This window comes from Leguminivora glycinivorella, chromosome Z, assembly GCF_023078275.1.
Source record: "Leguminivora glycinivorella isolate SPB_JAAS2020 chromosome Z, LegGlyc_1.1, whole genome shotgun sequence".
Classification (NCBI taxonomy): domain Eukaryota; kingdom Metazoa; phylum Arthropoda; class Insecta; order Lepidoptera; family Tortricidae; genus Leguminivora; species Leguminivora glycinivorella.
Window position 1 is genome coordinate 30,089,623 of NC_062998.1, and position 12,306 is coordinate 30,101,928.

Genomic DNA, 12,306 nt, shown 5'->3' on the forward strand with positions numbered 1-12,306 from the left:
TACTGGAAAATTTTAGTGGTCGTTACTGATGGTCGATGGGATGTAAACAGACAATAGTTATTTGTTATACAAGAGTGCAAAGTTGTATTTTAACGCCGAGTGTGGAATTGAAAAACGAGCAAGCGAAAGATTCATTAGCGAGAATTTGAGTTTTTCAACACACGAGAAGTAAAATACATTTGTACTCGTGTGTAACACAAAATTTTTCCCCTCACTATAGCGAGGAAAGTTCAACGCAAAAACGCCTTTATCACTGCTTCCAGTAGTTTCACAGGTGGTAAAACATCTTCATCACTATAGATTAACCCACTTTTATCAATTTTAAAGCAGAAAATTTGCCTCTATTCAAGGTCAAATTACTTAATCCACTAGTGGATAAAATGCGTTTTTACCCGCTGGTATTAAAGGACAAAACACGTGTTTCCGAGCTAGTGAGGGGAAAAAGTGCTTTGTATACATACAGGGGGTAGAAATTACAATATCCTACGACGAGTAAGTACCTGCTATTTAGCCGTACTTTTGGTCGTTCTAAGCCGTCGTTGAATGTCAGATTTTTTTAACTATTTATTGAACTTATTACTTAATCAATCTGTAGGGCTGAATAATTATCCAATGGCTAAATTTGAAGCTTACGAGTATACTTCCTGGCGACATATTTTAGGTATTTGTTTATGAATCGATCAATATGTCTGTATCATTATTGTAAAAACCGGCCAAGAGCGTGTCGGGCCACGCTCAGTGTAGGGTTCCGTAGTTTTCCGTATTTTTCTCAAAAACTACTGAACCTATCAAGTTGAAAACAATTTTCCTAGAAAGTCTTTATAAAGTTCTACTTTTGTGATTTTTTTCATATTTTTTAAACATACGGTTCAAAAGTTAGAGGGGGGGGACGCACTTTTTTTTCCTTTAGGAGCGATTATTTCCGAAAATACTAATATTATCAAAAAACCATCTTAGTAAACCCTTATTTATTTTTATTGGGTTGGTAAGAAAGTAATGAGCGATCGATTGAATTCCACATAAAATTTTTGAGAGAGTTCTAGAATCTTCTATGGTCGAAAGTATATAAAGGGCGAGTCGCATAGTTTCTCGTCAGTCATTCACTAGCTGTCGCCGAGCTAATATAAGGAAGAAAATGGACGAATTAAAAGTGCATGTAAGGCATTGCTTCCTATATGAATTTCAGTCTGGCCATTCAGCCGCCGAAGCAGTGCGTAATATATGTCAGCGTGTTGCTCCTGAAGTTGTGTCTGAGGCCACGGCGAAGCGATGGTTCCAGCGGTTTCGTAGTGGCGACTTTTCATTATCAGATCAACCTAAGTCTGGTCGACCGGTGAAGATTGATGTAGCCAAATTAAAAACCTTAATTGAAGGAGATCCGAGGCTAACGAGTCGTACTCTTGCTACCGAGTTAGGCTGCTCTCATGTCACCATAGGAACACATTTACACGAGTTGGGAAAAAACTACAAATACAGTGTTTGGATACCGCACGAACTTGATAGAGATCAACTAAGCCGCCGTGCCGATATCTGCATACAACTTCTGTCTTTTCGCCGCACATTCAACTGGTTGGACCATCTTATCACTGGAGATGAAAAATGGGTCTTATATATAAATCACACACGCAAACGTCAGTGGCTAGCTCCAAACGAAAAAGGAATAGAGGCACCAAAAACAGAGCCTCACCCGAAAAAAGTTATGCTGTCCGTTTGGTGGGATATTCATGGTATTATTCACTGGGAACTCCTACCAAGTGGAATGACTGTTACCGCATCAGTATACTGTAATCAGCTTGAAAATGTAAACCAAAAAATCTGTCAGAATCGTCCACAGCATGCTAAAGTTTTTTTCTTACACGACAATGCTCGCCCACACATTGCAAAAGTGACTCGGCTAAAGCTATTGGAGCTAGGTTGGAAAGTGATACCTCATCCACCGTACTCTCCAGACTTGGCACTTACGGATTACGCATTGTTCAGATCGTAAATACCTATCCAACAATATATCACACGTTGGGGTTAGAATGAAAAAAAAATCAGCCCCCACTTTACATGTAGGGGGGGTACCCTAATAAAACATTTTTTTCCATTTTTTATTTTTGCACTTTGTCGGCGTGATTGAAATACATATTGGTACCAAATTTCAGCTTTCTAGTGCTAACGGTTACTGAGATTATCCGCGGACGGACGGACGGACGGACGGACGGACGGACGGACGGACGGACAGACAGACATGGCGAAATTATAAGGGTTCCTAGTTGACTACGGAACCCTAAAAAGCTAGAAAATCTTTGGAAATTTTCTGAAACTAAAAATATTATCGATAATTACTACTGTATTATCTCTTAGGCACGTTACTATTATCTATACTTCGAAATCAGGCACTCTAGATTACTCAATATTGGCACTTATGTGTTATCTTAAATCTTAAGTAGGTATCCTCTTCAAACTGGCAGCACGCGACGCGATTGACAGCCGTATACCTAATACCTATTCGTACATATTTAAGTATTAACTACCTACTCAAGTCACCAAAACGCGATCGTGATGACGAGATATAACTAAGTAAATAAGCTGTAGGTACACTAGGTACGCACTTTGAGTAGGCACTAATACTTGCTATGAAACTTAGAGGTTGAGGAAAATAAATAGAAAAGACCTTGGAAACAAGGAGGTACATCACACCAGAAAATAAATATACATCACATTCTCAGATGTCATCGCAAAATCAGTGTCAACATAATTGTTTTATTAAATGTAAATAATGGTAAATATTTTTTATTCAGTCATGTACGAGTAGGTACAATACTATTATGAATGTTTAATTAATAATATGTTTTTTTTTTCACCACACCAACTGATAAAGGCTTACTATTCGAAAACATATAGCAAAATTGCATTTTATCCACAAGAGTGCAAATTAATTTCATACAAATTTTAACTTGATATCTTGAGCTGGCTGGTCGAATTTACCTATAAATGATGATTTTGAATCAAAAATATTGAATAAATTGATAGATTTGATTTAGTTTGATGTTTTATAGTCAGTATTTTGTTCGTGTTGGTGTGGCGAAAAATTTTGTGTTTCACTCGGGGGCAAAGTTTGTTTAACCTTTGTGCCTTGATACCCTCGCAACGCTCAAGATTCCACTTCTCGAACGAATCAATATTGGCACGTGCGGTTAAATAACCACTTTGCCCTCTTGTAAAACAAATAACTATTATTGTTTTGTAAGTGGTTTTGTATTTTACTTTTATATTCGTATTATAAATAGCCTAGCCTACGACTTAAAAGAAATAAAGAGAATAAATAAATATTGGGGACCCTTTACACAGATCAACTTAGCCCCAAACTAAACAAAGCTTGTATTTACTATGGGTGCTAAGCGACGATATACATACTTAAATAGATACATCAGACATAGAAAACAGCCATGACTCAGGAATAAATATCTGTGTTCATCACACAAATAAATGCCCTTACCGGGATTCGAATCCAGGACGGCGGCTCAGCAGGTACTAGGGTCACTACCGACTGAGCCAGACCGGTCGTCAAATTAGACATACAATTGTCAATAAACCGTCGTCGGGTAAACCAGTTTTTCACTAAGTTCTTAGCTCAAAGCACTTAACTTTGCTGCTGGAAAACAATGACAAAATTGGTGTTTGTCATTATGGCTATTAAAGCTGTAAATGTGCACAAAAACTCGGCATCATATTGTAGAGTTTTTTTATAGCTGTGTCATCAATTTTAGTAGTTACGTATAGTACGAATTTTCTGAGATGAACTTTTCGCTTTTGCCCTAATCTGTTAAACTTGTTTGCCTTTGTTTCTATTATTCGCGGCGGTTAGCTCCCGTTTCCACAGCACGTGCTAAAGTCTCAGTGTAGTTAAAAAGCAACTATCATGATAGCAATAAGGTTAAAATTTATTAAACAGTTTGCAGTATGCAGGTAACTTTTTTTGAAGATGATAAAACGTGTTATCTCCGAAAGGGCTTTTTATGGATTTGAACCTTATTACTATCATGATAGTTGCTTTTTAACTACACTGAGACTATAGCACGTGCCGTTTAAACGGGAGCTAGCCGCCGTGAATAATAGAAACAAAGGCCTTTGTTTAATAGATTAGGGCAAAAGCGAAAAGTCCATCTCACAAAATTCATACTATACCAATTGCCCTAAAGTGACATCTTTCGTCATATTTTTGCTGATTGGGAGATTGGCAGATTTAGGAGGCGAAATATTAATGATGTTTCACTACACAAAATATGCGCCGGTATAGGTTGAATAAAAGCCGCTTTTTGTTTAGCTAAAACGCTATAACCAAACGGCAATCGTTCGTGCCGTAAGAGTTCAATAGCTTCATAAAGTTCTTATAAATGACATAGCTCTAATTTATGGCAGAGTGTTACTGGAATATGAACATATGCGGTGGTTGTTGCGATATTATGCTAAGATTTACATATCTTTACGACGAAGAAAGGCAAGGAAAAAGTTAGGGGTAGATATCACCAACTACAAACCCCCCACTACTCATCGGCAGATAAGAACCTAAATCCTTTTGCTTTAATTTCTGGACATGGAGTCGTGTAAACTAACATATAGGTGCACCTATTGAATCTCACTCGTTTGTTTAGTTCAGTAGTAATTTCATCTGAAATCGTTACCCGCTTCGAATCAAACATTACCTTATTTATCTCTTGAAGTTAATTATGAAGTTTACGTGACGTTCGTGAAGCGAGTACCTGGCTATTGTTCGTGTTGTGCATGGCTAATGGTGGTCCCTCAAGGTTCGCACGGTCCATGGTTCAGCGAACACGATCCACTGTGCTAAACCAGTGCCTGGGCGTGGCCATCTAAGCTAATGTATGTTTTATTCACACTTGCTTTTGACTTCATCACCTACCCAATCCCCTAATGAAGACTCCACTGGACGATCGGGTCGGTGCAGTCTTAAAGCGCACTTACATTCCCAGTATTTATTCCCACTGACATAACTATTAGTGAGCTAATAAACAGGACTAAGGTCCCCATTGGGTAACCCATTGAGGTCTAGTTTACCCTTCGGGTTGGAAGGTTAGACGGCAGTCGCTTTCGTAGAAACTAGTGCCTACGCCAAATCTTGGGATTAGTTGTCAAAGCGGACCCCAGGATCCCATGAGCTGTGGCAATTGCCGGGATAACGCAAGGATGATGACGATGATGATGATGATGACGATATTAGTGAGTTATAATTCTGAGCAAAGTAGATAATTAGATAGACAAATAAATCTTTATTTGCAAATCAATATAGGTACCTACAAAATGACATATTACATATGTACCTACAGTACCTTCATAATGGACATTCGAAAGGGTGTAGCAAACCATTGTTAATGTTTAACTAAAAAACTGTTTTATTTGAATTTAAATATTGTGCTGCTCGCAAGTATAAGATAGGTAATTTGTGGTACATTATTACTTATTTAGTGACGTGAGTAAATGGTTTAAAGCTATTAAAATTAGGTACATCGTACGCCATTAACCACCTAAATAATAGGTATCGCTTCGAAGGCACCGTAAGTAGGTACAATAAATACTAAATAAGTGTATATGTCATGCAATCGAATGTAGTGATTGTCTTGTCATGTTTTAAATTGTTAAATTGTTGCACCTACAACGTGACAACGTGACGATTCATTTACGATGTTGAGGGGAATGAGGGGCATCGACTACCTGCTGGAAAGAAACTGTTGCGACCTTACGAGTAAGTTAGCCTCTAGAGATCCAGAATCGATTCGTTTGTTTTTGAATTTAGAACCTTTTGTAACACAATAACCGTTCTCAATAGATTTTGGTACATATAAATATGTACTAAATGTTGTACAATACAATTGAGCGATGTTTTATTTTTTGAGAATTACTATTCCTATCCACCCTGTAAACTTGTAAAGGATCCGTATATGAGATGCAAGCACACATTGCTAACCCTTAGTTTTGGTCAAAGCGCAAAGTCTTTCAAAGAATATATCTACGGGACGAGTACCGCAGTGGTGGTCTTGTGGTAAGGACATTAGTCGCGTAAATTAAAAACCCGAGTTTCGATTCCGGACTCAGAATCACCAGTTAGTTTAAAGCCCATTAGATAAGTTGAATCCAGGAAGCTCCAGATTCTTTGTGCTGTAATGTATGTATGGGCAACGTGTGTAATTCATACACAATTATGTTAGTGACAAACTGGTAGTAGCCGTAAAATTGAGCACAGCACAGTTATACAGACACGATACTCGTGTACGTAGCCCAGGGAGGGGTATTTGAGGTAAAACCTGTTTAATTTCCAGCGCTGCCGTTGCCTTATTTCCTTGTCGACAGCCTTCGGTTGCAATCTTTCACCTTTCGAATTAGCATTTAGTAAGGCTTGGTAATAATAAGGCCAAAAAGAATAATTTATTACAAGTACCTACAGGGTTCAATATTCTTATATTTACACGGGATGTAAGGACATTTTATGTAGGTATGGCACGCCACAAATATTGATGTAATAACGGTATATTGCTAGGTAAGGCTAGACGCCAAAAATTATAGGTACAAGTCTGATTCATAACACGTCAACAGGACAGAGGGTACTGAGATCGTGTATATGCTCAATAAAAGTTAATGGACCAATCTACTTATTAGTCTATCCAAGTATATACATTTTGAATAAAACTATCGCACCATCAGCACTACGACAAAAAGTAACTAGAATTGACGGGACGGAAGCATCCTTATTTTAAGGTGACCATGAAATTTGCAAATACATTTTTTATACGAGCATACGAAACTTTCGCTTTTAAGTTTTAAGTTAATGGATGCGTAGGTTAGATTTAGCTCACGTTTCCTCAATCACCTTGTACCTAGTTATCAGTTGGTAACACGCACGTACTTACAAAAGAATATTATTTTGTTATTTTCCTTTTTGAAGTCGGTTATCTTGTTTTACTAAACAGTTTTTATTATACCTATATCTGACTTACGTTCGTAAATTTTCCTACCATGCGAAACTAGGACAATTCAGTAGTTATTCTAATCGCTGAAAACTCTCGAGACAGGCCTGAAGAATGCTAATTAAATTGGTGGCATTGGCATGGCAGCTAACAGGCATCTGCCATATTCTATGCAATCTAAAAGTGCACAGTTTTTTGTATCAGGTGCTTAAGAGGCAACAGGAGCGAAAATGCTAAAATGGAAAGGAGCCCTTATTTCAATTTGGGGATTTCAGTTAAATATACTCGTGTTACTGACTATACTTATAGAAAAAAAAATGGTGCTTAAGGACAACTCAGGTAAAAGATTTTGCGAATAAATCTTTACCGTTCTCGACTGTTTCCTCCTCCAAAACTTAACCAGTCGGACCGAAACTTGAGAATCTGAATAATAATGAAATAATCTGTGTCCGACCGTTTACACCGCGTCTTGCGTGAGCGACGAACCCGCGACAGCGACGCGATGCGATGCGATGCGACGAAATCAAACCTTCTATCTCTATGGACTTGTCTTAGGTGGGCGACGGAACGCGACGGCGATGCGACGCGACGAACTAGCGATGAACATGCGAATGTTAAGCGACGCGATGCGATCAAACCGCTGTGTTCATATGGGAGTGTCTTGCGTAAGCGACGGCCCGCGACGGCCCGCGACGGCGATGCGACGCGATGCGATGGCGATGGGCGCGCGATCAAGCTATTTGATTTTTAGAAGCAAATTCAATACGTAGAGAGGTCGGACTAGAGAAATAACGATTGATTACTAGTCTCACATTTCATTCTTTATATTTTCTTATAATAAAAATTCAAAATATTCAAATTAACATAAGTTGACCAAAGGAGTAATGTGCCTAAAAAGTAAGGAAATTACAACTTTTGTAACTTGTATTGACAGCCTTTGATTATGTGCACGGTGATACGAGATTGTCTGCGTAAAATATTAAAATTTAAGTGTGAACTAAAAATATGAAACACTAGTGCGATGACCTTACGATATATGTACTAGCACTTGACTTTGGTAAATAGGATCACAAAATTAACTAGTTATTACAACGGGCTCGTAGCCTAGCGGTTTCGACGTCTGGACGCCGCGCCAGCGGTGTGAGTTCGAACCTCGGCTGAGGCGTGCTTTTGCAGTTTTATTTTTGTTTCTTTTATAAGTATTTTCTATTATTTGATTGTTTACTTTTTTCTTTCTGTAAGAATCTTCATTCTTATTTTTATTTTATTTTTAATAACTCCGGCTTTTATACTAACAAGGAAAGGTACCCATACAAAAAAAATATAATTAGATTACTCTTTAAGGGGCGTTCATTGTAATTCCTGCGATTCCTGCATTTATTGTAACTCTTAAATAATAATATTATCCTAAACCAGAACTTCTTGTTGCCATATAAAAAAAAATACATATAAGACATACCTTTGTGTCGATAGATATTTTTCAGTACAGATGGTGTTTTTTTTACGCACTAGTGCGAGAAGTGGTTCATTATATGCCAGGTCGAAACTTCGGAGGCTCATCTGTACTGAAAAACGTCGTACGATACACGTGCGAAAAGGAAATTCGTAACTCGTGTCGATTTAAAACACTCCCTTCGGTCGTGTTTTAATTTATCGTCACTCGTTTCGAACTTCCTTTTTACGCACTTGTATCGTAATGTACTATTTTAAAGCACATAAAATTCGAATAAAATACACTGCTGACACGGGCCCGCTCACTGCTCAGGCCCCGTAGCCGAATGGCATTTCTCCGACGCCAAACGAAAGCGATACGCCGCTGGCTCTGTCGCGCCAATACGCAAGCGCGATAGAGATAGATATCTACTAGCGCTTCGTTTCGTGAGCGTTTCGTGAGCGATTGTGACAGTGGACCTACGTTCGATAGTCCGGCGCACCGTGCTCTCGTAAGCGTAAGCAGCTAGATAGTTCTGAGAAGTACTGTATAGGTACTGCGACTAAACAAATCTTGATCCTGTTGGTGGCAAACAGGCATACGGTCCGCCTGATTTTTACACATGCAATTTTATCCAAGAAATTTTACTTGAAATCTGATGAGAGTTTGAATTATTATTATATTTCGGGACCAGGGGACCGATTTTTGAGTCTCACGCGTTCGAATTCAGAAAATTGTCACTGAAAATACTAAGCAATTCACTGTTTTCAACCGGTATTTTAGTGACAAATCCCATATGTGAGATTCAAAAACCGGCCCCCAGGATGAGGTTCTGGTTTTCATGGTGGAGTCAGGATATGGTCAACAAAACTGCTATTTTACTCATAATAACTCCACTATGTTTGGGCTTATTACATTTGGGCTGATGAGCAGCGTCGATCTCGATGATGTCCAAGGTCACATGATCGAGTCAGGAAATGAATAACAGAACTGCTATTCTACTTATCGTAACTCGACCATGTTTGATCTCATTAGCCGGGCCAATAACACATGTAATTTTATGCACACAGCTCAGCTCTTTGAAACTGTTTATTTTAAGTTACTTACAATTAGTAGGTACCATATAATAATAATATATTCTTATCTCTTGTAAACTTTACAAAAAAGTTAACACATGAAACCAAAAGAATTGTTACTAGCAATTAAATTCAAAACTATCAAGATCATTCTTGCCTGTGTGTTGCATTACCGGTGGCTCGCGTACCGAGCACCAACGCCATCTATCAATGGCTATTTCACGAAATTGATGAACGCTCTAAGGAATAAGGGCTCTTAGTGTAGTGGTTATGCCAGTCGACACTAGATGGCAGCATTAAAAAACACTGGGTTACACTGTATGACATTTTTTCATTTCAACATTAAGTAAATAGCATTCCTTATAAGTAAATAGTATACGTTAATTCGTCGCTCAGTTTTGCCGTGAAGGACGGACAAATAAATAGACACACACACACTTTCCCGTTTATAATATTAATATGGATTAAAATAAACATTAAGTTAATAAAAACAAAATGCAGTATTATTGTGTGCTACTTAAAACTTTCCTTGTTAGTATAAAACCCGGAGTTCTTAAAAAAAAATAAGAAAGTAGAATCTTAGAGAAAGAAATAAGCAGGTAAACAAAATCAAATAATCCATACTGATTAAACTGGAAAGTGTGTGTGTGTCTGTTTTTTTGTCCGTCTTTCAAGAGAAGCCGCGGGCAAAAGCTAGTAGAACATAAAAGAAAAAAAGTAAATAAAAATGCAAAAAGATTGCGTGAGCCGAGATTCGAACTCACGGCGCAAACGATTCCACCTAGAAGTCAAACCCGCTAGACCATTTGCACATTGTGAAAGACGGCGAATCTTGTGATTCTAATCACCAAAATGCTAGTGCCGAAGTTTCGCGCGATGGATACGCGATGACCTTGAGCCATCGCCGTCGCATCGCGTCGCGTCGCATCGCGTCGCGTCGCGTCGCGTCGCCCGTCGCTCACGCAAGACGGAGCGTTACTTTTTTGCCTAATTGTAATGAATTTTGAATATCACACTTTTTTGCTCATAATCAATTTGGCCGTTTTTGGATAATTTTGATGGGGCCTAGCGCCTTTAAAAATAAGAATATCAAAAAAGCAAAACGGTCCGACACAGATAAAAAGATTAATAATCTGTGTTGAAAAAATCATTGCTCTGAACTTCAAAAACCAGCAGGGTTAGCGCATGATTGGCGCGAGAGTATTTGTCGCCGCGAGATACTTAGGCTACCCGTGATACCCGTACCCATCCAATCCTCGCGGCGGCGACAAATCCTCGCGGCAATAATGTGCTAACCCTGCAGGAAGGAAATAGTCGAGAGCGTTTGTATGGAGAATTGACCGCTCCTGTTGCATCTTAATTCTGTTTTGTGAACCTACTGCACCATTAATTTTGAAAAATGAACGAAATCCTTTGTGGCATTGGCATCAAAATAGTATTAGATACTCGTATGTAAGTCCCCAATACTTTCTCCCTTACGGATTACGGATCTGCTTGAACATTTTAACATTTCACCCGCCTTGCCGTCTGTTTGTTCGTCCGAGGTGTTATTAATGTTATTATGTTTCGCCTCGATTCTATGTCTATGTAATATAGGTATGTAAGTAGCTTGCGTTAGTGGACCGACACATTCAGGTGCTCTCGATGATGCTCTTCTAATTTTTGACATAAAAATTGTTAATTATGAGAGTTTGCTTTTTACGGGATCTTAAAGCTATCATTAAGGTCTATGTGGTCTATGTCTTGAATAGATTTTCTTATTTTGGCATTAATGCCATAGTAATAATTATACTTTTCCCCTCACTAGCTCGGAAACACGTGTTTTGTCCTTTAATACCAGCGGGTAAAAACGCATTTTATCCACTAGTGGGTAATGTAATTTGATCTTGAATAAAGTCAAATTAACTGCTTTAAAATTGATAAAAGTAGGTGAATCTAGTAATAAAGATGATTTACCACCTGTGGAACTACTGGAAGCAGTGATAAACGCATTTTTTGCGTTGTAGTTTCCTCGCTGTAGTGAGGGGAAAAGTTTTGTGTTACACTCGCTTCGGTGCAAATGTACTTGCTCGTTTTTACTTCTCGTGTGTTAAAAACTCGCAAGTTCAGGATTCTATTTCGAACCACTCGCTTCGCTCGTGGTTCAACTATAGAATCCTTTCACTTGATCGTTTTTCAATTCCACACTCGGCGTTAAAATACAACTTTGCCCCCTTGTATAACAAATAACTATTATAATACATATAAAGTAAGTAGGTACCTATTATCTACCCCATACATACTTTGATTAAGTAGGTACTTAAGATGTACATGTTTTGTAATAGTGGAACATTAGCAATGAATAATTCGCATAGCACGCACTGGTAGATAGCTGCCGGTATATGTTGAATCAATTGGATATGATTTGATAAATTTAATTCATTGTTAATAGTCGACTTAAACGGGTTTACATTTTTCAAGTGCACTTCACGGAACAACAGTAGATGATCAAAAAGTGGTTTGCTGACGCTTGTACATACATACCTACCTATGTATTTGGAATTGGCTAGTGATGTTTTGATTGAATATATTCGCATAACTGACCTTTTTGTAATGTTGTTAGTGTAATGGCGCGCGCGCAGATGTCGGCGGTGTTGCATGCGCAGCCTGGCCGACCGCCGGAGATGGACTGTTTACTCGAGCGCGGCGCGTGGCGAGCGCGCGCGCAGCGACCACACTCTTTACCGAGCCGCAGGGTGCAAGGTGCAGGCTCTCTTCAGAATCCCATTCAGTCAGCTTGACGAACAATGCAGGCCAACCAAACATAATCGCTAAAATGACGCTCACATTT

General features: G+C 38.6%; 1 protein-coding gene across 1 annotated transcript in view; it reads right to left on the reverse strand.

Moving 5' to 3' along the window:
* The window catches only part of LOC125241102 (proton-coupled amino acid transporter-like protein CG1139), a 39,276-nt gene extending 27,087 nt beyond the window's left edge, over positions 1-12,189 (reverse strand). Inside the window, exon 1 of the mRNA XM_048149417.1 lies at positions 12,060-12,189. The gene's annotated coding sequence lies outside the window, so the exon portion shown is untranslated. The remainder of the gene's footprint in view (positions 1-12,059) is intronic.
* Between the last annotated feature and the right edge of the window lie 117 nt (positions 12,190-12,306).